Source organism: Neophocaena asiaeorientalis, unplaced genomic scaffold, assembly GCF_003031525.2.
Source record: "Neophocaena asiaeorientalis asiaeorientalis breed wild unplaced genomic scaffold, Neophocaena_asiaeorientalis_V1.1 scaffold110, whole genome shotgun sequence".
Lineage (NCBI taxonomy): Eukaryota > Metazoa > Chordata > Mammalia > Artiodactyla > Phocoenidae > Neophocaena > Neophocaena asiaeorientalis.
Window position 1 is genome coordinate 4,931,860 of NW_020175053.1, and position 24,611 is coordinate 4,956,470.

The 24,611-nt window shown below is 42.5% G+C and overlaps 1 protein-coding gene and 1 pseudogene across 12 annotated transcripts in view; both read left to right on the plus strand.

The window, feature by feature from the left end:
• Nucleotides 1-24,611, plus strand: part of PRELID3A (PRELI domain containing 3A) — a 112,192-nt gene that overhangs the window by 7,657 nt on the left and 79,924 nt on the right. The window lies entirely within an intron of this gene.
• LOC112412282 (S-adenosylmethionine decarboxylase proenzyme pseudogene) lies at nucleotides 7,879-9,158 on the plus strand (annotated as a pseudogene).

Below are 24,611 nucleotides of genomic sequence, written 5' to 3' on the forward strand. Positions count from 1 at the left end.
GCTTCTTTTGTTGCGGAGCACAGGCTCTAGGCACGTGGGCTTCAGTAGCTGTGGCTCGTGGGCGCTAGACACAGGCTCAGTAGTTTTGACACATGGGCTTAGTTGCTCCGCAGCATGTGGAATATTCCCTGACCAGGGCTCAAACCCATGTCCCCTGCATTAGCAGGAGGATTCTTAACCACTGCGCCATCAGGGAAGTCCCGCATGTATCTTTTTGAATTATAGTTTTGTCTGAATGTATGCCCAGGAGTGGAATTCCTGGATCATGTGGTAATTCTATTTTTAGTTTTCTGAGGAACCTCCATACTATTTTCCACAGTGGCTGCACCAACTTACATTCCAACTAACAGTGAGGCACAAACCCATGTCCCCTGCATCGGCAGGAGGACTCTCAACCACTGCGCCGCCAGGGAAGCCCAGTAGACTTTTTAATGATGGCCATTCTGACTGGTGTGGGGTTGTACCTCATTATAGTTTTGATTTACAGTTCTCTAACAATTAGTGATGTTGAGCATCTTTTCATGTGCCTATTGGCCATCTGTATTTCTTCTTTGGAGAAATGCCTATTTAGATCTTCTGCCCATTTTTGGATAGGGTTGTTTGTTTTTTTGTTGCTGAGTTGTATGAGCTGTTTGTGTATTTTGGAAATTCATCCCTTGTCAGTTTTATCATTTACAAATATTTTCTCCCATTCTGTAGGCTGTCTTTTCATTTTGTTTATGGTTTCCTTTGATGTGCAAAAGCTTGTAAGGTTAATTAGGTCCTATTTGTTTTTATTTCTATTGTCTTGGGAGACTGACCTAAGAAAACATTGGTATGATTTATGTCAGAGAATGTTTTGCCTATATTCTCTTCTAGGAGTTTTATGGTGTCACATAAAAACATTTAAATTTTGGCCATTTTGAGTTTATTTCTGTTTATGGGTAAAGGGTGCATTCTAACTTCATTGATTTACATGCAGCTGTATGACTTTCCCATTACCACTTGCTGAAGAGACTGTCTTTTTCCCATTGGATATTCTTGCCTCCTTTGTCAAAGATTAATTGACCATAGGTGTGTGGGTTTATTTCTGGGCTGTCTATTCTGTTCCATTGATCCATATGTCTGTTTTTGTGCCATTACCACTCTGTTTTGATTACTTTAGCCTTGTCGTATTGTCTGAAGTTTGGGAGGGTTATGCCTCCTGCTTTGTTCTTTTTCCTCAGGATTGCTTTGGCAGTTTGGGTCTTTTATGATTCCATATAAATTTTAGGATTATTTGTTCTAATTTTGTGAAAAATGTCAGGGGCTATTTGATAGGGATCACATTAAATCTGTAGATTGCTTTGGGTAGTATGGCCATTTTTACAATATTAATTCTTCCAATCCAAGAGCATGGGATTCTTTCCATTTCTTTGAATCATCTTCAATTTCCTTTATTAATGTTTTTTAATTCTCAGCATATGTCTTTCAACTCCTTGGTCAGGTTTATTCCTAAATATTTTATTTTTGGGGGTGTGATTTTAAGAGGTACCATTATATTCCCTTTCTGATATTTCATTGTTGGTGTAAAGAAATGCAATCGGTTTCTGTATGTTAATCTTGTATCCTGCTACCTTGTTCTATTCGTTTATCAGTTCTAGTAGTTTTTGTGTGGACTCTTTAGGGTTTTCTCTGTATATTATCATGTCATCTGCATATAATGACAATTTTACCTCTTCCCTACCATTTGAATACCTTTTATTTCTTTTTCTTTTCTGATTGCTGTGGCTAAAACTTTCAGTACTGTGTTGAATAGAAGAGGTAAGAGTGGGCATCCTTGTCTTGTTCCAGATTTTAGCAGGAAGGCTTTCAGCTTTTCACTGTTGAGTATTATATTGGCCATTGGTTCGTCATAAATAGCTTTTATTATGTTGAGATATGTTCTCTCTATACCTACTTTCAAAAGGGTTTTTATTATGAATCGATGTGGAATTTTATTGAATGCTTTTCCTGCATCTATTGAGATGATTGTTGTTTTTGTCTTTTCTTTTGTTGATGTGGTGTATCACATTGATTGATTTGCATGTGTTGAGCCATCCTTGTGACCAGCTTGGTCATGGTGTATGATCTTTATGTGTTGTTGGACTCAGTTTGCTAATATTTTTTTTTTGAGAATTTTTGCATCTGTATTCATCAAAGATATTGACCTGTGATTTTCCTTTTTGGTGGTATCTTTTAGTATCTTTTGTGTGGTTTTGGTATCAGGGTGATGGTGGCTTCATAGAATGTCTTTGGGAGTGTTCCTTTCTGTTCAGTTTTTGGAAGAGTTTGAGAAGGATCTGTATAAGTTGTTCTTTGTATGTTTGGTAGAATTCACCTGTGAAACCATCTGGTCCTCGACTTTTGTTCATAGGGAATTTTTATTTTTTATTTATTTAAAAAATGTATTATTATTATTATTTTTTTTCAATATGCGGGCCTCTCACCGTTGTGGCCTCTCCTGTTGCGGAGCACAGGCTTTGGACGCGCAGGCTCAGCGGCCATGGCTCACGGGCCCAGCCGCTCCGTGGCATGTGGGATCCTCCCAGACCGGGGCACGAACCTGTGTCCCCTGCATCGGCAGGCGGACTCTCAACCACTGTGCCACCAGGGAAGCCCTAAAATGTATTATTTTAAAATTTTTATTTATTTTGTTTTTGGCTGCATTGGGTCTTCATTGCTGCATGCGGGCTTTCTCAAGTTGCGGCGAGCGGGGACTTCTCTTCATTGTGGTGAGCGGGCTTCTCATTGTGGTGGCTTCTCTTTGTTGTGGCTCGCGGGCTCAGTAGTTGTGGCTCATGACAGCTTCTTTTATGATTCGAAGATCTTGGATCATTGTGTATTCCCCATTTGGTTTGAGAACCTGTAGGATTGGAATATTATAAGGAGATTGGCATGGCAACAAAAGCCCATATTTGATGAATTTTGAGATCAGGGATTGGAGGCCTCATCAAGCCTCTGGTTTTGTGGGATATTGATGCTTGGAAAGGAAGTTATTAGCCTCCTTTAAGGTGATTTTCACAGGAGTGGCAATCTTTGCCTGTCATTAGATTTCCTGGTCCCAGACCTGTGGCTGTATGAGTTCTTTAATTACTGGGGAAATATTTTGAGCTGGACTGTCCATGTCTTGTATAATGCATAGTCTAGCCAAAAATAGGTCTTGGTTTTGGTTTTCAGGGACAGTAAGAGTCACTTGCTCAGGGAGAGAAAGATTTAGAAGAATGAAATCTCTTCCTAATAATGGGCTGGGGCATTCAGGCATGACCAGAAACTTGTGAGTTATAAGAGTCTTTCCCCAGCTGCAAATTAGAGGGCTGGTGAAATGTTTTCATTTTGGCCTTCCTTCTCCCCCAACAATAGAGCAGGTTTTGGGGGCAAGGAGCCTAGCGTGAGAAGTCAGGACAGAGTAAGTGGCTCCTATGTCTAGTAGAAACTGGACAACCTGCCATGTCAGTGGTCACCTGTGGTTCCTCCCATGTGATAATGACTTTCTTCTTGGGAGGTCCCAAGTCCCATCAATCAACCACTGCCATGACTGGCAAGGGGCAATTTCCCCACTCCCTTTGGAGCTGAGGGCATTCCCTTCTCCAGTGGCCCATCTTCTTACAGAGTGGGCATGGTGTCTTGGGTGGAGGCTGGAACCTGTTTTCTGGGCATTCCTTGCTCCAGTGTTTGGGGCTCCCACAGTTAAAACAGGCTCCTTTACCTGGCGGGGGATTTCTGGGAGTGCCTTTGGGGTAACCAGGAGATGAGTTAGGTCCTGCCATGATGGCTGCCAGAAGCTTGGATTGCTAATGGTCCCTTAAGTCATGCTGTTCCTTCCTTTCCTCCTCAGCCTGGTCTCTGCTGTTAAAGACACTGAAGGCCATATCAGTAAGGTTGCAAGGGGTTTGGGGGCCCCATGGCAAGCTTTTGACAAATGTTGGGGGCTGACAAGCTAATGAAATGGATTGCAAGTACAATGTGTCCCTCAAAAAGTGTTTGGGTCAACAGTCATATACTTTTAGAGGGCATCTACCAGCCTGGCCTGAAATAGGGCTGGATTTTTGTCCTGACCTTGAGTGATCTCTTTAACCTTACCATAAATGACAGGTTTAATTATGTATAGTTTCATCTCTTCAGTGAGGCAAAGGATCATGTGGTCTCTTTTAGGGATACCAGTTTAGCCTGGCTGATACTCCCAATTGGGATCAATCAGTGGTACTGCCATCATGCCCACAGGATAATGATTGGGTGGGGCAGTGTGTAATCCATCAGCATATGCTTGAGCCTCTGCCCAAATGTAGGTCTTTTCCTCAGGGGTGCAACAGTGGGAAATGGCAACATTCAGGTCCTTCTAAGTGAGGTCGAAGGAGAAATTTAGTCCCTGGAGTTCTTCAGTGAATCAACTAGGGTCCTCCAAGAATGGGTTTGTAAGCAGGTGCAGCACTGGTTAAGACTGGACAAAGAAAAGAGCGCAGGCTCAGTAGTTGTGGTGCACGGGCTTAGTTGCTCTGCGGCATGTGGGATCTTCCGGGACCAGGGCTCGAACCCGTGTACCTTGCAGCCAGATTCTTGACCACTGCACCACCAGGGAAGTCCCTGTATCATATGTTAGATTCTACATATAAGTGATATCATATTATTTATATATATATGTGTGTGTGTGTGTGTGTGTGTGTGTGTGTGTGTGTGTGTATCCCATCTTCTTTATCCATTCATCTGTCAATGGACATTTAGGTTTGTGTGTGTGTGTGATATGATACTATGTTTTTATTTTTATTTATTTTATTTTTAAAATAAAATTTTAAAAGTATTTAATTAAAAAAATATCTTTATTGGAGTATAACTGCTTTACAATGTTGTGTTAGTTGCTGTTGTACAACAAAGTGATTCAGCTATATGTATACATATATCCCCATGTCCGCTCCCTCTTGAGCCTCCCTCCCACCCTCCCTATCCCACCCCTCTAAGTGGTGACAAAGCACCGAGCTGATCTCCCTGTGCTATGCAGCAGCTTGCAACTAGCCATCCATTTTACATTTGGTAGTGTACATATGTCAGTGCTACTCTCTCACTTCGTCCCACCTTCCACTTCCTGCCCTGTGACCTCAAGTCTGTTCTCTACATCTGCATTTTTATTCCTGCCCTGCCACTAGGTTCATCATTACCGTTTTTTCAGATTCCATATATGTGTGTTAGCATGCGGTATTTTTCTCTTTCTGACTTACTTCATTCTGTATGACAGACTCTAGGTCCATCCACCTCATTACAAATAACTCAATTTCATTCCTTTTTATGGCTGAGTAATATTCCATTGTATATATGTGCCACATCTTCTTTATCCATTCATCTGTTGATGGACATTTAGGTTGGTTCCATGGCCTGGCTATTGTATATAGTGCTGCAATGTACATTGCAGTACATGTATCTTTTTGAATTATGGTTTTTTCAGGGTATATGCCCAGTAGTGGGATTGCTGGGTCATATGGTAGTTCTATTTTTAGTTTTTTAAGGAACCTCCATACTGTTCTCCATAGTGACTGTATCAGTTTACATTCCCACCAGCAGTGCAGGAGGGTTCCCTTTTCTCCACACCCTCTCCAGCATTTATTGTTTGTATATTTTTTGATGATGGCCATTCTGACCGATGTGAGGTGATACCTCATTGTGGTTTTGATTTGTATTTCTCTATGTTTCCATGTCTTGACTATTGTAAATAGCGCTGCTATGAACATAGGGATGCATGTATCTTTAATTTTAATTTAATTTTTTTTTTGGCTGTGCCATGTGGCATGCAGGATCTTAGTTCCCCAACCAGGGATTGAACCTGTGCCCCTGCAATGGAAGTGCTGATTCTTAACCACTGGACCACCAGAGAAGTCCCTGCATGTATCTTTTAGAATTATAGTTTTGAATGAGTATATGCCCAGGAGTGGGATTGCTGGATCATATGGCAACTCTATTTTTAGTTTTTTTGAGGAACCTCCCTACTGTTTTCCATAGTGGCTGCACCAATTTACATTACCACCAGCAGTGTAAGAGAGTCCCCTTTTCTCCCCACCCTCTCCAGCATTTATTGTTTGTAGACCTTTTTTCTTTTTTTAAATAAATTTATTTTTATTTTTTGGCTGTGTCTTTGTTGATGCGTGCAGGCTTTCTCTAGTTGTGGCGAGCAGGGGCTACTCTTTGTTGCGGTGTGCGGGCTTCTCATTGTGGTGGCTTCTCCTGTTGCGGAGCACGGGCTCTAGGCACGCGGGCTTCAGTAGTTGTGGCACACTGACTCACTAGTTGTGGCTCGCGGGCTCTAGAGTGCCGGCTCAGTAGTTGTGGTTCACGGGCTTAGTTGCTCTGTGGCATGTGGGATCTTCCCAGACCAGGGCTCGAACCTGTGTCCCCTGCACTGGCAGGGGGGTTCTTTACCACTGAGCCACCCTGTTTGTAGACTTTTTAATGATGGCCATTCTGACTGGTGTGAGGAGGTACCTCATTATGGTTTTGATTTGCATTTCTCTAATGATTAGTGATGTTGAGCATCCTTTCATGTGCCTATTGGCCACCTGTATGTCTTCTTTGCAGAAGTGTCTATTTTGGTCTTCTGCCCTTTTATCGATTGAGTTGTTTGTTTTTTATTGTTGTTGAATTGTATGAGCTGTTCGTATGTTTTGGAAATCAATCCCTTGTCGGTTGCATCGTTTGCAAATATTTTCTCCCAATTTCTAGGTTGTTTTTTCATTTTGTTTATGTTTTCCTTTGCTGTGCAGAAGCTTGAAAGGTTGATTAGGTCCCATTTGTTTATTTTTGTTTTTATTTCTATTGTCTTGGGAGACTTACCTAAGAAAATATTGGTACAATTTATGTCAGAGAATGTTTTGCCTATGATCTTTTCTAGGAGTTTCATGGTGTTATATCTTATGTTTAAGTCTTTAAGCCATTTTGAGTTTATTTTTGTGCATGGTGTGAGGGTGTGTTCGAACTTCATTGATTTATATGCAGCTGTCCAACTTTCCCAGCACCACTTGCTGAAGAGACTGTCTTTTTCCCCTTTTTATATTCTTTCCTCCTTTTTTGAATATTAATTGATTGTAGGTGTGTGGGTTTATTTCTGGGCTCTCTATTCTGTTCCATTGATCCATGTATCTGTTTTTGTGCCAGTACCACTCTGTTTCGATTACTGTAGCTTTGTAGTATTTTCTGAAGTCTGGGAGGGTTATGCCTCCCGCTTTGTTCTTTTTCTTCAGGATTGCTTTAGCAATTCTGGGTCTTTTATGGTTCCATATAAATTCTAGGATTATTTGTTCTAGTTCTGTGAAAAACGTCATGGGTGATTTGATAGGGATCACATTAAATCTGTAGATTGCCCCCAACATTCATATTTGAAACCCCAACTTCCAATGTGACTGTATTTGGAGATAATGCAGTATCCCTTATGAATATACATGCAAAAATCCTCAACAAAATACTAGCAAACCAAAGCCAACATCATATTTGAAGGATTATACACCATGGCCAAGTGGGATTTACCTCAGAATGTCAGGTTGGTTCAACATAATAAAATCAATGTAATACATCACGTTAATAGAATGAATTTTTAAAAATCACATGATCGCTCCCACAGTATGGCCGGCGACATTAGCTAGTGCTTGCTCTACTCTCTCTAATGGGAAAACAGCGGACTACAAGAGACTGAGCTGTATCTGCCTCTGTTTCCTCTGTATCTGCCTCTGTTTCAACTTTCGCTCACACACACACACACAAAAAAAAAAGCCGGGAAAATTTTATTAACCCTTTTTTAAAAAAAGTTAATATAAAATTATAGCAAAAAAGGAACCTGAACTTTAGTAACACAGCTGGAATAATCCTCAGTGGCGGCGGCAGCGGCAGGAGAAGAGGTTTAATTTAGTTGATTTTTTGTGGTTGTTGGTTGTTTGCTAGTCTCACGGTGATGGAAGCTGCACATTTTTTCGAAGGGACTGAGAAGCTGCTGGAGGTTTAGTTCTCCAGGCAGCAACCCGACGCAAACCAAGGATCTGGGGATCTTTGCACCATCCCAAGATCCGAGTGGGACATACTTTTGAAGGATGTGCTATGTTCAATCATAAGTGTGACAAAAACTGACAAGCAGGAAGCTTATGTACTCAGTGAGAGTAGCATGTTTGTCTCCAAGAGACGTTTCATTTTGAAGACATGTGGTACCACCCTCTTGCTGAAAGCACTGGTTCCCCTGTTGAAACTTGCTAGGGATTACAGTGGGTTTGACTCAATTCAAAGCTTCTTTTATTCTCGTAAGAATTTTATGAAGCCTTCTCAGCAAGGGTACCCACACCGGAATTTCCAGGAGGAAATAGAGTTTCTTAATGCAGTTTTCCCAAATGGAGCAGCATATTTTATGGGACGCATGAATTCTGATTGTTGGTACTTTTGTACTTTGGATTTCCCAGAGAGTTGGGTAATCAATCAGCCGGATCAAACCCTGGAATTTCTGTTGAGTGAGCTTGACCCAGCAGTTATGGACCAGTTCTACATGAAATATGGTGTTACTGCAAAGGATGTCACTCGTGAGAGTGGAATTCGTGACCTGATACCAGGTTCTGTCATTGATGCCACACTGTTCAATCCTTGTGGGTATTCAATGAATGGAATGAAACTGGATGGAACTTATTGGACTATTCACATCACTCAGAACCAGAATTTTCTTATGTTAGCTTTGAAACAAACTTAAGTCAGACCTGCTATGATGACCTGATCAGGAAAGTTGTGGAAGTCTTCAAGCCAGGAAAATTTGTGACTACCCTGTTTGTAAATCAGAGTTCTAAATGTCTCACAGTGCTTTCTCCGCCCCAGAGTATTGAAGGTTTTAAACGTCTTGATTGCCAGAGCGCTATGTTCAGTGATTACAATTTTGTTTTTACCAGTTTTGCTGAGAAGCAGCAACAACAGCAGAGTTGATTAAGAAAAATGAAGAAAAAATGCCAAAAGAGAACACACATAGAAGAAGGTGGTGGCTGCTTTCGCCAAAACAGAACACACATAGAAGAAGGTGGTGGCTGCTTTTTAGATATTGATACCAAGGGCCATGCTTTCCATAACCACCACCTTGTAGTTGCAGAAAGCCCTAGATGTAATGATAGTGTAATCATTTTGAATTGTATGCATTATTATATCAAGGAGTTAGATATCTTGCATGCATGCTCTCTTCTGTGGTTAGGTATCCTATGCCACTCTTGCTGTGAAATTGAAGTGCATGTAGAAAAAACCTTTTACTATATGAAACTTTACAACACTTGTGAAAACAACTCAGTTTGGTTTATGCACAGTGTAGTGTTTCTCCAGGTATCATCCAAAGTTCCCCACAGACAAGGCTTTCATCCTCATTAGGTGTTGGCCTCAGCCTAGCCATCTGGGACTGTTCTATTAAATTGCTACCAGGATTTTGCATCCAGTTACCTCCACTTTCTAGAACATATTCTCTACTAATGTTACTGAAATCAGTTTCTACTTCATACAGGTGTTTTTGCAGCACCAAAGTTCTTCTTTCACGAGTCCTCTACGAAAATGACTGCAGTTATCCATTTTGTGTATTACTATCTCACTGCTTCCTATACTTGTGTGACTTTAATTGATTCATTCCTCACCATGGTATCTCCCTCCCAACCACACCCCCTCCATAAAGCAATACACTGTTACACTGTGGGTTTACACTAACCTTATACCCCAGAAGGGGAACGGGGGGATGGACCCTGGGCTTAATTTTCTTTTAAGGTCAAGGGAGTTTGGCATTTTTCGTTACCATGAGCTCTTTTGGAATAAGCTGGTGTTGATTAGTGAAGAAGGTGTAGATTGATACTAGGGAATATTGGCAGAACTGTATGGAAACTGTATGCCATTCTGTGCCCCCCATTAAATAAGATTAGCTTCTCATGGGCACCATGTCTTTATTAACTTGCTAAGTAGTAGTATAAAAAAATTATAACTAAATTTGTTAGCAAGGAGATTTAAGATAAAGGTTGTGTTGAATTCAACAAGTCAAGTCAGCTCAGATGATTCACCTCAACTTTTACTTTCATAGCCATTTCCACTCATTTCTATTTATGATATGCCATAAACTTTGGTTCAAAGCAGAATCGATTTCTTTGCCATCTTGTGACTTAAAAAGTTATGTGACTTTGTGATGCGTGTGATAGTGTTCTGATGGTTCCTCTTACTGGTATTTCTTTCTCCATGGAGTAACATCAAGTGATGAATGAGAACTGTTCAGGTTATTCAGACATACTACACAGTGAAACAGAGTGCTATCCATAAAACATAACACACAAAATTCCAAAATGGTCAATGGGAAATGACTAGAAATACAGGCTTAAAAGAGTTGGCATCTTTTAGCTGTATTTGCTAATACGGACATTTATTTAAGCAGCTGAGAAAAGAGCAAAGTTGACTCAATTTTGTATTTCTTCTTGTCCTCAAACAATTTTTGATTCTTTCTGGATTGATGCAGTGATGTTTTTGTTCCTTCCATATTTATAAATGAAACACTTTTTTTTTAAGTGTTTCTAAACATAAATTCTACTTGGTTTGAAATCAAGTGGTTGGAACAATTTTGACTTTTAAACATGTTGTTTATTCAGAGCTTCACTGAAGAAGCTTTCAATCAATGGATCAGTCCGGTTCTGTAATTAGCGCACAGTACCTAATGTTTTGGGGCTATTATGAGAACCAGTGCTCAAAGTGGATTTTGTTCTTGAACAGTGTCCCAGTAGATTTGATGAACATTTATTTGCTTGAGGTCTGATTCCCGCCCCCTGCCCCCGCCCCGGCCCAATAGATTTAAGATTTCCATTTAATGTTGAGAAACTGCACAAATTTGTATGGAACAAAGCCTAGAAAAATGAAAACTATAGATTGGATAGTAATCTAAATTAATCCTAGTGTGTATGATAGAGGAGGGAAAATTTTGGTGCCATAATTTCTCTCTCCATGGTGTTGGACTTAAATCAGTTGAAATGTATTTCTGTACCACAGTTTAAGCTTCAATAAAGGTTTGCTTAATTCGTTGTCTAGTGACGTTCAGAAAGTTTTCTGTTGATGTATTTTTAAAAATAGTATACATGACCAAATACTAGACATCTAAAGTTTTTATAATTAATTGAGTAAATCAATATTTAATGATCATTTTTTAAGATTTATGGGAGTTGTCATAAAGATAAGATCTCTAAGCTCCTGGGAGAACAGATTTAAACATTTTTTTGTTAGTGGCTTCATACCTGAAGCTCAAAGGAAATCATCCGGGCTATATACCAGGATATCAAAGAGTAGAGAGGGTGTAAGTAGTAAGAATAAGAATGCTAGATTTTGGAACTAGAAAAGTGAAAAGTTTGAAGGTGGAATAGTCTAACATTTATTATGAAATAGGCTGTTGATGGTGGGGTGGGGGCAGAGTCTAACTGATGGTTATTTCTATTAACTAGAACAGAGTTATAAGCTTTTGATCATTGTGCCATGCAGGTACATATCTCATCATCTGAGTTAAAAAGGGTTGATCATAGAAAAGCAGGTTGTTACATATGTGTGCAATACCTACAGCACCAGATTCTTTTACATGAACAGGTAACTGAGTTTGGCAGACACTTGGTGTTAATCAGATTCAGGGACATAATCTGAAAAATATGGTAAATGTGATATCACACTATGAAAAATAAAAGGCTTTTATTGTCCTAGTCAGATAACTCACCATTTCCTGGCTACCCACCTTCAAACTTGACATTCTCATCTACCCTTTTTGTCATAATGGAAGAAGTATTGGTCCTTTGGATTCTATCCACCCATTCCTACCTTCAGAGACTTTCTGAGTTCACTGCAAGCATGTCCACTGTTGATCACCATCAGTTTGTTTTACTTTTCTAGTTTCTTACCACTTATGTTTGCTCCTTAGGGGCTACTTTATTAGTCCTTTACAAGATGACAAGTCACAATTCTTACCCCAAACTGAACCCTCTTCAGACTACTTCTTGCAATCTAGCATTTTCCTGAGTTGTTCAAACCAGAAACCTAGGATGAAATTGAGGCAGGGTCATAGAGATCTGTTATGTAACTAAGATTGGAAGAAAACCATTGGCAGTGTCAAGAGATGTCCAATATGCTGTTGGATATGTGAGCTAGTAGCCCATAAAAATACGTCGAGATTTGTAATTAAACATCTTAATTGGATGTATATTAAAAAAAATTGTACCTTGAACCTTCACCCCTAGCTTCGATAGTCCTCAATTCTGCTTTGGTACATTCATCTATCCATATTCATATATACATACCTCTTATTAGGTAAGATTTATAAAATTGAAATACACAAATCTTAACTACAATTTTGAAAATGGATATTTTTAGCCCACAGCCATATCAGGACAAAGGAAGATTCCCTTATACCCCTACCTAAGCAACAAAGCACTACCCCTACTTTAGTTGGTAGTTTAACTACTATCCATATTTTTTCACCATAGACTAGGGTTTCCCTCCCCTCCCCAGCTCTGAAACTAAATTGAATCACTTAATGCTTTCATTAGTATAAAGTTTTGAGAGGTTGAACCATGTATTTATTTTTATTGCTGAGTAGTATTCCGTTGTATGAATGTACCACAATTTGTTTAGCTATTCTCCTGTTAATGAACATTTTGTTTCCAATTTTTGGAAAATATGAATAAAGCTGCTATGAACATTTGCATATAAAAACAAAACAAAACAAAAAATCACATGATCATCTTAATTGATACAGAACAGGCATTTGACAAAATCCAACACCATTTCATTAGAGAAAACACTTGGAATACTAGGGAAGTTAACCGTCTCAACATAATAAAGGATACTTGTGAAAAACCCACAGCTAACTTCTTTTTTTTTTTTTTTTTTTCATCCCCTGCATTGGCAGGCGGACTCTCAACCACTGCGCCACCTGGGAAGCCCTAACTTCTTACTCAATGGTGAAAGACTGAAATCTTTCCCTCTAAGATCACGAACAAGACAAGGATGCCCACTTTCACCACTACTATTTTTTTCTTTATAAATTCATTTATTTATTTATTTATGGCTGCATTGGGTCTTTGTGTGGGCTTTTCTCTAGTTGCAGTGAGCAGGGGCTACTCTTCATTGAGGTGCACGGGCTTCTCGTTGCAGAGCACGGGCTGTGGGCGTACGGGCTTCAGTAGTTGTGGCACGTGGGCTCAGTAGTTGTGGCTTGTGGGCTCTAGAGCGCAGCTTCTGTAGTTGTGGCACACGGGCTTAGTTGCTTTGTGGCATGTGGGATCTTCTCGGTCCAGGGCTTGAACCCGTGTCTCCTGCATTGGCAGGCGGATTCTTAACCACTGCGCCCCCAGGGAAGCCCTCACTACTACTATTTAACATTGTATTGGAAGTTCTAGCCAGATCAATTAGACAAGAAAAAGAAATATTAGGCATCCATATTGGAAAGGAAGAAGTAAAACTATCTGTATATACACATGACATGATCCTAATTATAGAAAATCATAAACAATCCATTAAAAGTTACTAGAACTAATAAATAAATTCAGCAAAGTTGACGATACAAAATAGGGAGTGAAAGTCAGTCTCTCATTTTCACTGCTTAAAGGTAATTTTCTTAGAGTTCTTTTGGTGTGTTGTGTGTGTGTCCATACAGTTTACATGTATTTACAAGCATATAAAGTATATTTTCATGTGAATGAAATTGTAGTTTATACACTTTGCTTTTCTGATTAACATATACTTTTGTATGTTAATCGCATATACTTCCATCCAGTTCTTTAATAAACTTTCTGGTATTCTATGGGAAAAGTATAACAGTTTCTAACCAAGGGTCAGTTAGACTGATTCCAATTTATTTGTATCTCAGATGCTACAATGAACATTTTTATTGATGTGTGTGTATATATATATATATATATATATATATACACACACACACGTGCCAATATATATTCAGTGGATGATATCCCAGCAGAGAAATTGCTTGGTAAACATTATTACAAAAAATAAGTAAGTTACATGTGTTTGGGGACTAGGACCCTGAGACTGCTCACGCGAAGCTGTGCTGCACAATTTGTCCACCAGGTGACAGGAGAGGTCTATTAATCTATTAGTCTATTAAGGACAACTGCGCATTGTGCATTCAGAAAACTTTCGAGGGGCTTCCCTGGTGGCCCAGTGGTTGAGAATCTGTCTGCCAATGCAGGGAACACGGGTTCGAGCCCTGGTCTGGGAAGATCCCACATGCCACGGAGCACCTGAGCCCGTGAGCCACAACTACTGAGCCTGTGCGTCTGGAGCCTGTGCTCCGCGGCAGGAGAGGCCGCGATAGTAAGAGGCCCGCGCACCGCGATGGTGCGCGATGAAGAGTGGCTCCCGCTCGCCGCAACTAGAGGAAGCCCTCACACAGAAACAAAGACCCAACACAGCATAAATAAATAAATTTATTAAAAAAAAAAAGAAGGAAGACTTTCAAGTATCACAGGCTGGTCTGGATTTTTTTTCCTCCTAAATGATGTTACTGTTGTTCATCTATAACAGTGCTAATTATTTTCTATAAGGTGAAGCTGATGTGATATTTTCCGTCTGTGGTCATGACTTGTGCTGCTGTTCCTGGTAATGTGCCTCAAGTAATCTAAAGACACAATATTAATATCTCCTACATGACAACGAATAAGAGAATGAATTACAACATCAAACCCTAACAATGCAAGTTTCATGAATGACAGTAGCAGAACATTTAGAATATTCCTAGTCACCACTTTACTTGGTAGTGATCATTTTTCTAGAACTGTTGGTCACAGTAGTGCACAAATATCATAAAGTTTCTAGATTTTTCCTAGTTGTATCTTTTCGAGAGAAAACTGATGATTGTTTTGGATACCAGGCCCCTTGGTCATAAGCCATCTTTGCGATGCCAGAGGCATAATGGGAATTGGATAGAATTAAAGTGCCCAGAAACAGAAATAAGGAGGAAAAGTTAGACTACTTATTGTAGAGACTTACTTCAGGAATTGTATTTAAGGGTTGGGAAGAGGAATTAATTACATAGAAGCATATACCATAGAAAGTAAAAGGTCACAGAGATATACTGTTTTAATAAAACATGAGAATATCTTGGCTGTGTTGAGGTTCAGGATAGTTCTGATTCTGGTTAGAGAACTGTCTCTGGATAACAATAATATTCCTACATAGGATCTTGGAAGATCTAGATGCTGATGGTGCCGGCTGGAATCCTGCCCTCCTGCCCTCTTGTTCTAACTGCATGGAGGGTTGAGGAATCCCTGTAAGTCAGATCTTCATGATCATTGTATTTCAGAGTCAATTAAACATCAGAGCCTAATGAAGAATATCCATGACAGTGGGAAAGGAATGGCTCCAAAAGTTCTTCAAAACTCCTTACCTGCTGGGAGATTGATTTTCTCTCTAAATTAAAAAGCTATTCTGGTACAGCAATTTTCAAACTTATTTATTTTTAGCAGCAGACTCTTGTAAAAGTGAAATTTTGACACCGAATCTCAATATATAAAATGTGAATAGATTAACAAAAAAGACTAGGACCACTGGTTGAAAAGCCTCTCAATTTACCCCATAGGTGACCCACAAAGGCACTAAGGTTTCCTAAACTTGACCAGGTGGCTCTGCAGTGGTGACAACAGATGGAGCCCCACCCACCCTGGCCAACCTGCTCCCAGGTTCATGACACCCTTGGAGTCATCCTTGACTCACTGAACAAGCACTTATCTGGAGCTCACTGTTTGCCAGGTACCGGGACCGAGCGTGGGCACACAGAAATGAGCCAGGCCTGGTCCCATCCCAGAGCTCAGTCTAGTGCAGGACGCCTTTCCAAACTCCAGAGTGCTGTGATTGCCTTGGCTGCTCATTAACAATGCCTGTTCCTGGGCCTCACCCCAGAGATAACAATTCAAAAGCTAAGAGAGAGGTTGAGCCTAGACACCTGCTTCCTTAATAAGCATAATCTGGTGAGAGAGACAGAAACACAAACTGGTGCAGTAATTCTAAAACAATGTGCTGAGAGTAACGATGGAGGTATTGGGAGCAGCCGCAGGAGGACGAGGGGGCCGAGGACCACCCCAGGGCATGGCCAAACAGAGCTCTGGAGGGGGTGTGGCAGGATGATGGGACACTGCTCTGAGGGGCCAGCTAGGGAGCTGTGCAGGAACCCGGAGAGGATGGTGCTGGATGGAGCCAGGTCAGGAGTCAGCAGGGACGGTGACAGCAATACTAACCACAGTCATGTACTCTGTCCTCATTAATTCCCACAAGTCCCAAAGGACTTTGTTTTTTTACTAGTAGCGTTCCCATGTCAAGGATGATGATACTGACATTTGAAGAAGTTAGCAATTTGCAGAATGGGAGCCAGGACTGGAACCCAGGTTTGTTCTTCTTCAAACCCATGCCTTCAGCTACAACTATTAAATAGTATTGGCTCTTAATGCAGAAGAAGGGATTAAAACAATCTAGAAGAGGTAAATCCCAAAGGACTTGATGATTGTTTGGATGTAGGGGTCCGGGTCTAGCTTGGGGCGCCTGGGTGATGCCAGGGACCTGGGCAGTGAATCCTAGGAGAGGAGTCTGTTTAAGGTGGGAGATGCGTGGCCATGATGCGTTTGAAGTAGGACCTAGAGAACACCCCTTGGGCAACTGGACAGATGGGTAGGAATGAGATGGAGAGGCAGGCTGGGGACTTAGTGGAAACCAGGACACTCAGTGAATCACTCAGGGAGCAGGTGTAGAGGGGGAAGAACAGAGAGGGAAGAGGCGTGTATCCTGGGAAGGACCAGTACAGAGGATGCAGAGGGAGCAGAGGTCCCAGGAGAGAAAGCCCAATACTTTTCATGCAGCACAGAGGCCCGGGGGAGGGGGACAGAACAGCACCCATTGGACTGGAAGTGCGATGGTTACTGATGACTAACGAGAGGTTTCGGGAGCCCGTTCCAGCCTGCGGTGGAATACATAGCAGTAAAGGAGCGGGAAGAGCAGATGCGGACTCTTGCTTTGAAAGGTTTAGATGTGAAGTGGGGCACAGCTCCCAAGATGCTGTGTGATGGGGCCAGGGCTCTCCATTTCTAACAGGCTCCCGGGTAGCTCTGCTGCTTCTGGACCAGACTTGGTGGAACAGAGTGAGTGAAACGGTGGTCTTTGACCAACAATGGAAGTAGCAGTATAGGACTTGAAGCCAGGTGTGACGTTCATCTGTGTTCAACAGTCATTGATTTATTGTGTGCCTATTAGGTTTCTGACTCTGGAAGTAACAAGGATAATGATAACCTAGTTCCTGATGGTCATAACACGTGGTAGTAAGTCTCAGATGCAAGTACGTAGAAGTAGTGATGGAACCATAGAGGTGCTGACACCTGAGCCGGGCTTGGCCACTGGGACCCAACAGCTGTGTGTGAGATGGCTTTGAAGGCGAGGCGGGTGCAGGTCACAGTGAGCCTGAAGGCCACCCTCACTGCACTCCTGCCCTCAGGCCCCAGCTCCACCACTAAGTAGTGTCTCTACAGAGATGTTTCCTGGCTAGCGTCTTGGTTTCCCCACAAACTCTCACTACAGTGTCTTCTGACTGTCACCATCGGCCCAATTTCTTCAGCCTCATGGTCAATCGTGTTTGTGGAAAATGCTGATTGTAAATGATGATGCTTTTTTTTTTTAAACTTTTTTTTTCAGTGGTTTGAGAGACGGCTATTTATTTATTTATTTATTTATGGCTGCATTGGGTCTTCATTGCTGTGCGCGGGCTTTTCTCTACTTGGGGTGAGTGGGGGCTACTCTTCATTGCAGTGCACGGGCTTCTCATTACGGTGGCTTCTCTTGTTGTGCAGCGTGGGCCATAGGCACGAGGGCTTCAGTAGTTGTGGCTCACGGGCTCTAGAGCGCAGGCTCAGTAGTTGTGGCGCACGGGCTTAGTTGCTCCACAGTATGTGGGGTCTTCCCGGACCAGGGCTCGAACCTGTGTCCCCTGCGTTGGCAGGCAGATTCTTAACCACTGTGACACCAGGGAAGTCCAATGATGATGCTTTTTAAAGCCAGAATGACAGCACTGAGCTCAGAGCCCAGCACAGGGCGTGTTCCATAGCTGGCCACAACGGCCAGTCACTGCAGCATGGCTGTGGGGGACTCATCTCAGCTCTGCCCTCAGAGTGTGATCACTCAGCGCACTTTTACACCTCCTCAAACCCCAGTCTGCTCGCTAATAAAACGGGCAGCAGCACTGACATGGGAAGATCGCCGTGAGGTTAGAGCACAGGTGGCAAAGGTGGAGTGTGTGGAGCATGGAGATGGTGGGGCCAGGGTCCTAGCCCAGGTCTTTGGGCTGCTTCTGCTCTGTCCCCACTTCACTGACTCATCGCACAGGTAGGCTCGGGATGACTGCTCGCTGTGGGTGTTGAGCTGGGTGCTGCCCTTACACCCCAGCTCTTTCTGCAGAGGGTCACCCTCTTCTCAAACTAGCATCTCGCTTCTCTGCATTTGAACCGTATTTGTAGAAGTGCAGGGTAAATATAAATCTAGAGTAAAAATGAATTTTCCCGAGTGCAAAAGGGAAAGGGTCTCTCCTTTACCCTTTCTTAGAGCATCTACTCTAAAACACTTCTAAGTTGTCTTTTTGAGATCTATTTAAATGTTTATTTATTTTTAATAAAAAAAAGTATTTTTGGCTGCTTTGGATCCTCGTTGCTGCGCGCGGGCTTTCTCTAGTTGCGGCGAGCAGGGGCTACTCTTCGTTGCGCTGCCTGTGCTTCTCATTGCAGTGGCTTCTCTCGTTGCTGAGCATGGGCTCTAGGCACGCGGGCTCAGTAGTTGAAACAGAAGGGCCCTAGAGCGTGCGGGCTTCAGTAGTTGTGGCGCATGGGCTCAGTAGTTGTGGCGCATGGGCTCAGTAGTTATGGCTTGAAGGCTCTAGAGTGCAGGATCAGTAGTTGTGCCGTACGGGCTTAATTGCTCTGCGGCATGTGGGATCTTCCTGGACCAGGGTTCGAACCCATGTCCCCTGAGTTGGATTCTTAATCACTGCGCCACCAGCAAAGTCCTATGTAAATGTTTTTAAAGGCTAAGTAGGCCTTTGGCCAGCTGAACAACCCAGGAATGATTTTTCTCAGGGACTTGGGAGCCATCCTTTTGAAACATTAGCCTAACTTACAGGGAGCACCTGGCTTCAGGCTGCAACCCTACCTCCTATGGGAATGAGAAATATATTTCTCCTTTGGACAAAGACAAGTAGTGAACCCAAGTGCCGGGTGAACTTAGGATGAGCTCTGACAAGCGGTGCTGTCAGTGCTCTCACTTGACATCCGGGTCTCGAGGGTCGCACCTGCCTGGCTACATAAAGGGTTGGATTTCGTGGGGTCTTCGAACCACACAGCGGACTGCCTGCGAGGGGCCTCACGTTCTGGTTTAAGGCCGTTCCACACCTGCTGCTTCCATCCCCCCCCCCGCCCCCCAACTCCGCGGAGAGACTTGGGCTGGTGGGACACACTGTTCCTTATCCTTCCCAACAATGGGAACCGGCATGGCTGGAAGGAGCTTTGGGAGAATTTGGACCACCTGACCAGTAGGAATGAGCCCCGCCCCCATCTCCGCAGTGGCCCCTGGCCCCGCCCCGCCACGTAGTCGGTGCCTGCGGCCGGCACAGCTACTGCCAGTCCCTCCGCGCAGCCGTGGTGCCGCCGCTCTCGTGATGGGCGGGCGCCCAATCCCGACCCGCCCACTCCCTAAACGCCCCACACACCGCGTCCACACGCCCTGCCCCCCCGCGGAGCGGAGCATCCCGGGCCTGGAGCTTCCCTGGACCTGGAGCACCCCGGGCCGGGCTCTGCGTGGGCGGCGATGAGGGTCTGGAGCTCGGAGCATGTGTTCGGGTGAGCCGGCTGCGGCCGCAGTGAGTCCAGACTGGCCTGGGCCTGGGCCGTGGCCTCCGGGAGAGCGGGCTCTGTCCCTCATTGGGCCGCGCTGCGGGCAGTGACCTGCAAGGGCCCGGGGTGGGGGGACCGCGTCTTCGCCCCCGCCGGCCTGGCCTCACCTCGCGCGCGGGGCTGTCACAAGGGGCGGGGTTGGGACCCGCCGAGTGGCTGATCACGGCCTCCAGAGGGAGCCGGCGTGGGCATGTGGGGCTTTGGCCCTGAATGCACTGTGGGCACTGGAAAGCCTCCAGCTGATTAAAAGTGCCCTCGTGACCTAGGCGGTATCTTTTCTTGTCACTTCATCTGTGACACTCTGAGCTCATTCTTTCATAGTTTTTAAAGGAACTAAGATTTTTAAATGCCTTGATCCCACTTAGAACAGCATTTCGTTTTTTAATTTAAAAAATACTGCATGAAATAGAATTGTCATCCTTTGAACTTTTCATGTAAAATTATAATGAAAATTTATCAGTGGGTTAAAAACCTCCGAAATTATTTTAATGAAATCTTTAGACTTGATGGGATCCAATTTTAGTGTTGATTTTTGTACAGCCTGCAGCCTGCAGAAAAATCTCATCTGGGGTTCCATTCCCAGACTTACTCCAGAGATTTTCTCAGTTCTCCCAAAGATGGGACATGCCCAGCACCATCTGGATGCAGAGGGGACAGGTTAAGTTCCTGCAGATGGTGAATGCCCAGGCTGTGCAGCTCAGGCCAGGACTGCCCTACAAATTCAGGAAATGTTGGTCGACAAGCAGAAGTGAATTGTCAGCTGTGAAAAGTCACTATTGATAATATTCACCCATTTAAATCATACAATTCAACAACTTTTAGTAAATTTACATAGTTGTACAACATCTCCATAGTCCAGTTGTAGAACATTTCCTCATCCTACAAAGATCCCCTCATGCCCGTCTGCAGTCACTGTCCACTCCTCTCCCCAGCCAGATCAGTATCTGCTTCCTGTTTCTATGGATTTGCCTTTTCTGGACATTTCACATAAATGCAATCATACACCAAACCGTCTTCTGTGTCTGGCTGCTTTCACTTAGCATGATTGTTGAGGTTCATCCATGTGATAGTGTGCATCCTTGCTTCAACCCTCACTTCATTCATTTTGTGTCCCTGGCACATAGTAGGTGCTCAGTGAGGGACCAAGGAATATCCTGGGGAGCAGATGTCCTTTGAAATGAGGGCGACTGTCCACCAGAGGAATTCCTGTCAACCCCTGAGCTCCTGTGGACTGGGCACAGATCTCCTCCCATTGATTTTTAAAAGCCGAGCGCCATGATGAGAATTGACAAATGTGGAAGACCGCTGGGGGGAGGTCACGCAGCTGCCAGGGCGGGTGACATGATGCTGTGTGGCAGCATCACATCTGCAGGACTGTACAGATTTGGAAGCCTGGCTTTCTAGCTGAGCTTACCATGGAGTTTTCCCCTTGCTTAGTCCCTTGAAATCCCTGATTTTTTTCCTCTGAGGATTACACACCTTTTTCTTTCTATACTTGTTTTCTTTTTATATGTTTGTTGAATATTTGATTGGAAATAATAAATTTACTCTTGAAAGGCCAAAAATAATCAGGCACAAAGACTTAAAAAAAGTTTTTTATTGAAATACAGTTGATTTACAATGTTGTATTATTCCCCCCCACCCCCTGCCGCACCACAGACATGTGGGATCTTAGTTCCCTGACCAGGGCTGAAACTGCACCCCTGCAGTAGAAGCATGGAGTCTCAACCACTGGGCCACCAGGGAAGTCCAACAATGTTGTATTTGTTTTAGGTGTACTGCAAAGTGATTCAGATTATATATATATATATATATATATATACACACACACACACACACACACACACACACTCTTTTTTAGATTCTTTTCCATTATAGGTTATTACAAGATACTGAGTATAGTTCCCTGTGCTATACACAGGTCCTTGTTGGTTATGTATTTTATATATAGCAGTGTGTATATTTTAATTCCCAACTCCTAATTTAATTCCCTCCCTTCCCCCTTTGGTAATCGTAAGTTTGTTTTCTATGTCTGTGAGTCTATTTCTGTTTTGTAAGTAAGTTCATTTGTGTCATTTTTTTAAGATTCCACATATAAGCAATATTATATGATATTTGTCTTTGCTTGACTTTTACTTCACTTGGTATGATAATCTCCAGGTCCATCCATGTTGCTGCAAATGACATTACTTCATTCTTTTTTATAGCTGAATATTATTCCATCGTGTATGTATACCACATCTTCTTTATCTGTTCATCTTTAGATGGACTTTCAGGTTGCTTCCATATCTTGGCTATTGTAGATAGTGCTGCAGTGAACGTTGGGGTGCATGTATCTTTTAGAATTATAATTTTCTCTGGATATATGCCCAGGAATGGTATTGCAGGATCATATGGTAACTCTATTTTTAGTTTTTTGAGGAACGTCCCTACTGTTTTCCATAGTGGCTGCACCAATTTACATTTGCACAAACAGTGTTAAGAGGGTTCCCTTTTCTCCACACCCTCTCTGGCATTTGTTATTTATAGACTTTTTAATGATGGCCGCTCTGACTGGTGTGAGGTGGTACCTCATTGTAGTTTTGATTTACATTTCTCTAAGGATTAGCAATGTTGACCATCTTTTCATGTGCCTATTGGCCATCTGTGTGTCTTCTTTGGAGAAATGTCTATTTAGATCTTCTGCTCATTTTTGGATTGGGTTTTTTTTTGTTGTTGTTATTGAGCTTCATGAGCTGCTTGTATATTTTGGAAATTAATCAGTTGCATCCTTTGCAAAATTTTCTCCCATTCCGTAGGTTGTCTTTTTGTTTCATTTTGTTTCCTTTGCTGGGGCACGAAAACTTTTGAGTCAAGTTTTCCTCCATTGTTCACACACCGAAGAAACCCTGGGCACTGGAGATCAGACAGAGCTGAGAGCAGTATAAACTCCCACAGAAATGGAGAACCCTTTGGTTTAAAGCAGATTAAATGGTAGTGGAAAATATAGGACCGAAATAGAAACATATAAAAAGGGGCACTTAAAAATTAACAGGCTGGTAAATGCAGGTTTATAAATCCCATCCTTACAGCATTGACTGAGGTTTCAGGTGGACTATAACAAAATCTTTAATAACAGCCAGTATGAGTAGATTCCCAGCAGAGTCAAGGCTGTACACTACTTGGATTCCAGCAGCTCCCAGGAGAGGTCTCTCAACTAGTGTCCCTCTCAGGGAAGTAACTAGGAGAGGCTGCCCTAAAGCAGGCTTGCTCTCTGGCCAGGAGGAGGGAACCCCTTCCCTTTTTAAATAAGAGAAATGGAATGTTACAGGTAGGAGGTGAATTGCCCACTGTCCCCTCCTAGTGCTGTTCCCTCCTCTCTCTCACAGGCGGTCATGACTGTGAACCTGGTGGGTAGCCTCCCGAAGGTATATGTTCCATAAACAAAATGTAGTATTTGTTTTTTTAAAATAGAAATCACTGGCACCATCTTGTACAGATCTTTTCAGTTTCCCTTTCTTCTCAACAATGTGTTCCTGAGATCTGTGCGTGTGTGTGTGTGTATCTATTTGAGATCTGTGTGTATACATGTACACATACACATTTGTATCTCAGCTGTATAGTATTCCAATATTCCATTTATTCCATAAAGAATATGTCACCATTTTTTCTTTCTCTTATTGAAGGGACGTTGTTTCCCCCTTATTACAAATCATGTTGTGGTGACCACTCCTGTGTATATTTCTGGGTCAGTTAATCAAGGGCATTTACTTAGGCCAGAAATCCTCAAACTCGTCAGCAGTAGGACCTCTTTACACTCTTAGAAAATATTGGGGACCCAAACAGTGTTTGTTTATGTGGGTTAAATCTACTAATATTTACCATATTAGAAATTAAAACTGATAAATTTTAAGATATTTATTAATTTATTAAAATTAATAGTAATAAACCCATTACATTAACATAAATAACATTTCTTAAATTTAAAAAACCTGTAGTTTCCAAAACCCCTCAAAGTAGTAAGAGTGGCACTGTTTTATTTTTTCCCAATTTCTATAATGTCTGATTTATTGTCAACAGATTTTATTTTTTTAATTTTTAATTTTATTAAAAAATAATTTAATTAATTTATTTTTTGGCTGTGTTGGGTCTTCGTTGCGGCACGCGGAATCTTCCTTGCAGCATGTGGGATCTTACATTGCAGCACCCAAGCTTCTCTTTAGTGGCACATGGGCTCCAGAGCATGTGGGCTTTGTAGGTGCATCACGTGAGCTCTCTAGTTGAGGCACACAGGCTCAGTAATTGTGGTGCGCAGGCTTAGTTGCCCCGTGGCACGTGGGATCTTAGTTCGACGACCAGGGATCAAACCCGTGTCCCCTGCATTGGAAGGCGGATTCTTTACCACTGGACTACCAGGGAGGTCCCTGCATGGACACTAACTTGATGGTCCTGTTGGCTTCTGCATTCAGTGTTTGCAGTCTGTTGTTTTGGTTGAAGTAAATGATTAAAATCCAGCCTCACACTATATGTGAGTAAAACCTAGTTGGCAAAGGTATTTCAAAAGTCTTTAAAAATAGTCGTAGCTGTTCTTTGCTATTGCAACGAAACAAGCAGTAATTTCTCAAATTAATTGCAGTGTAAAATCTGACACCATGAGGACCAGAGTAATGGCCCGTCTCGTACTTTGAATGAGTCCTTCTCCCATGTGAT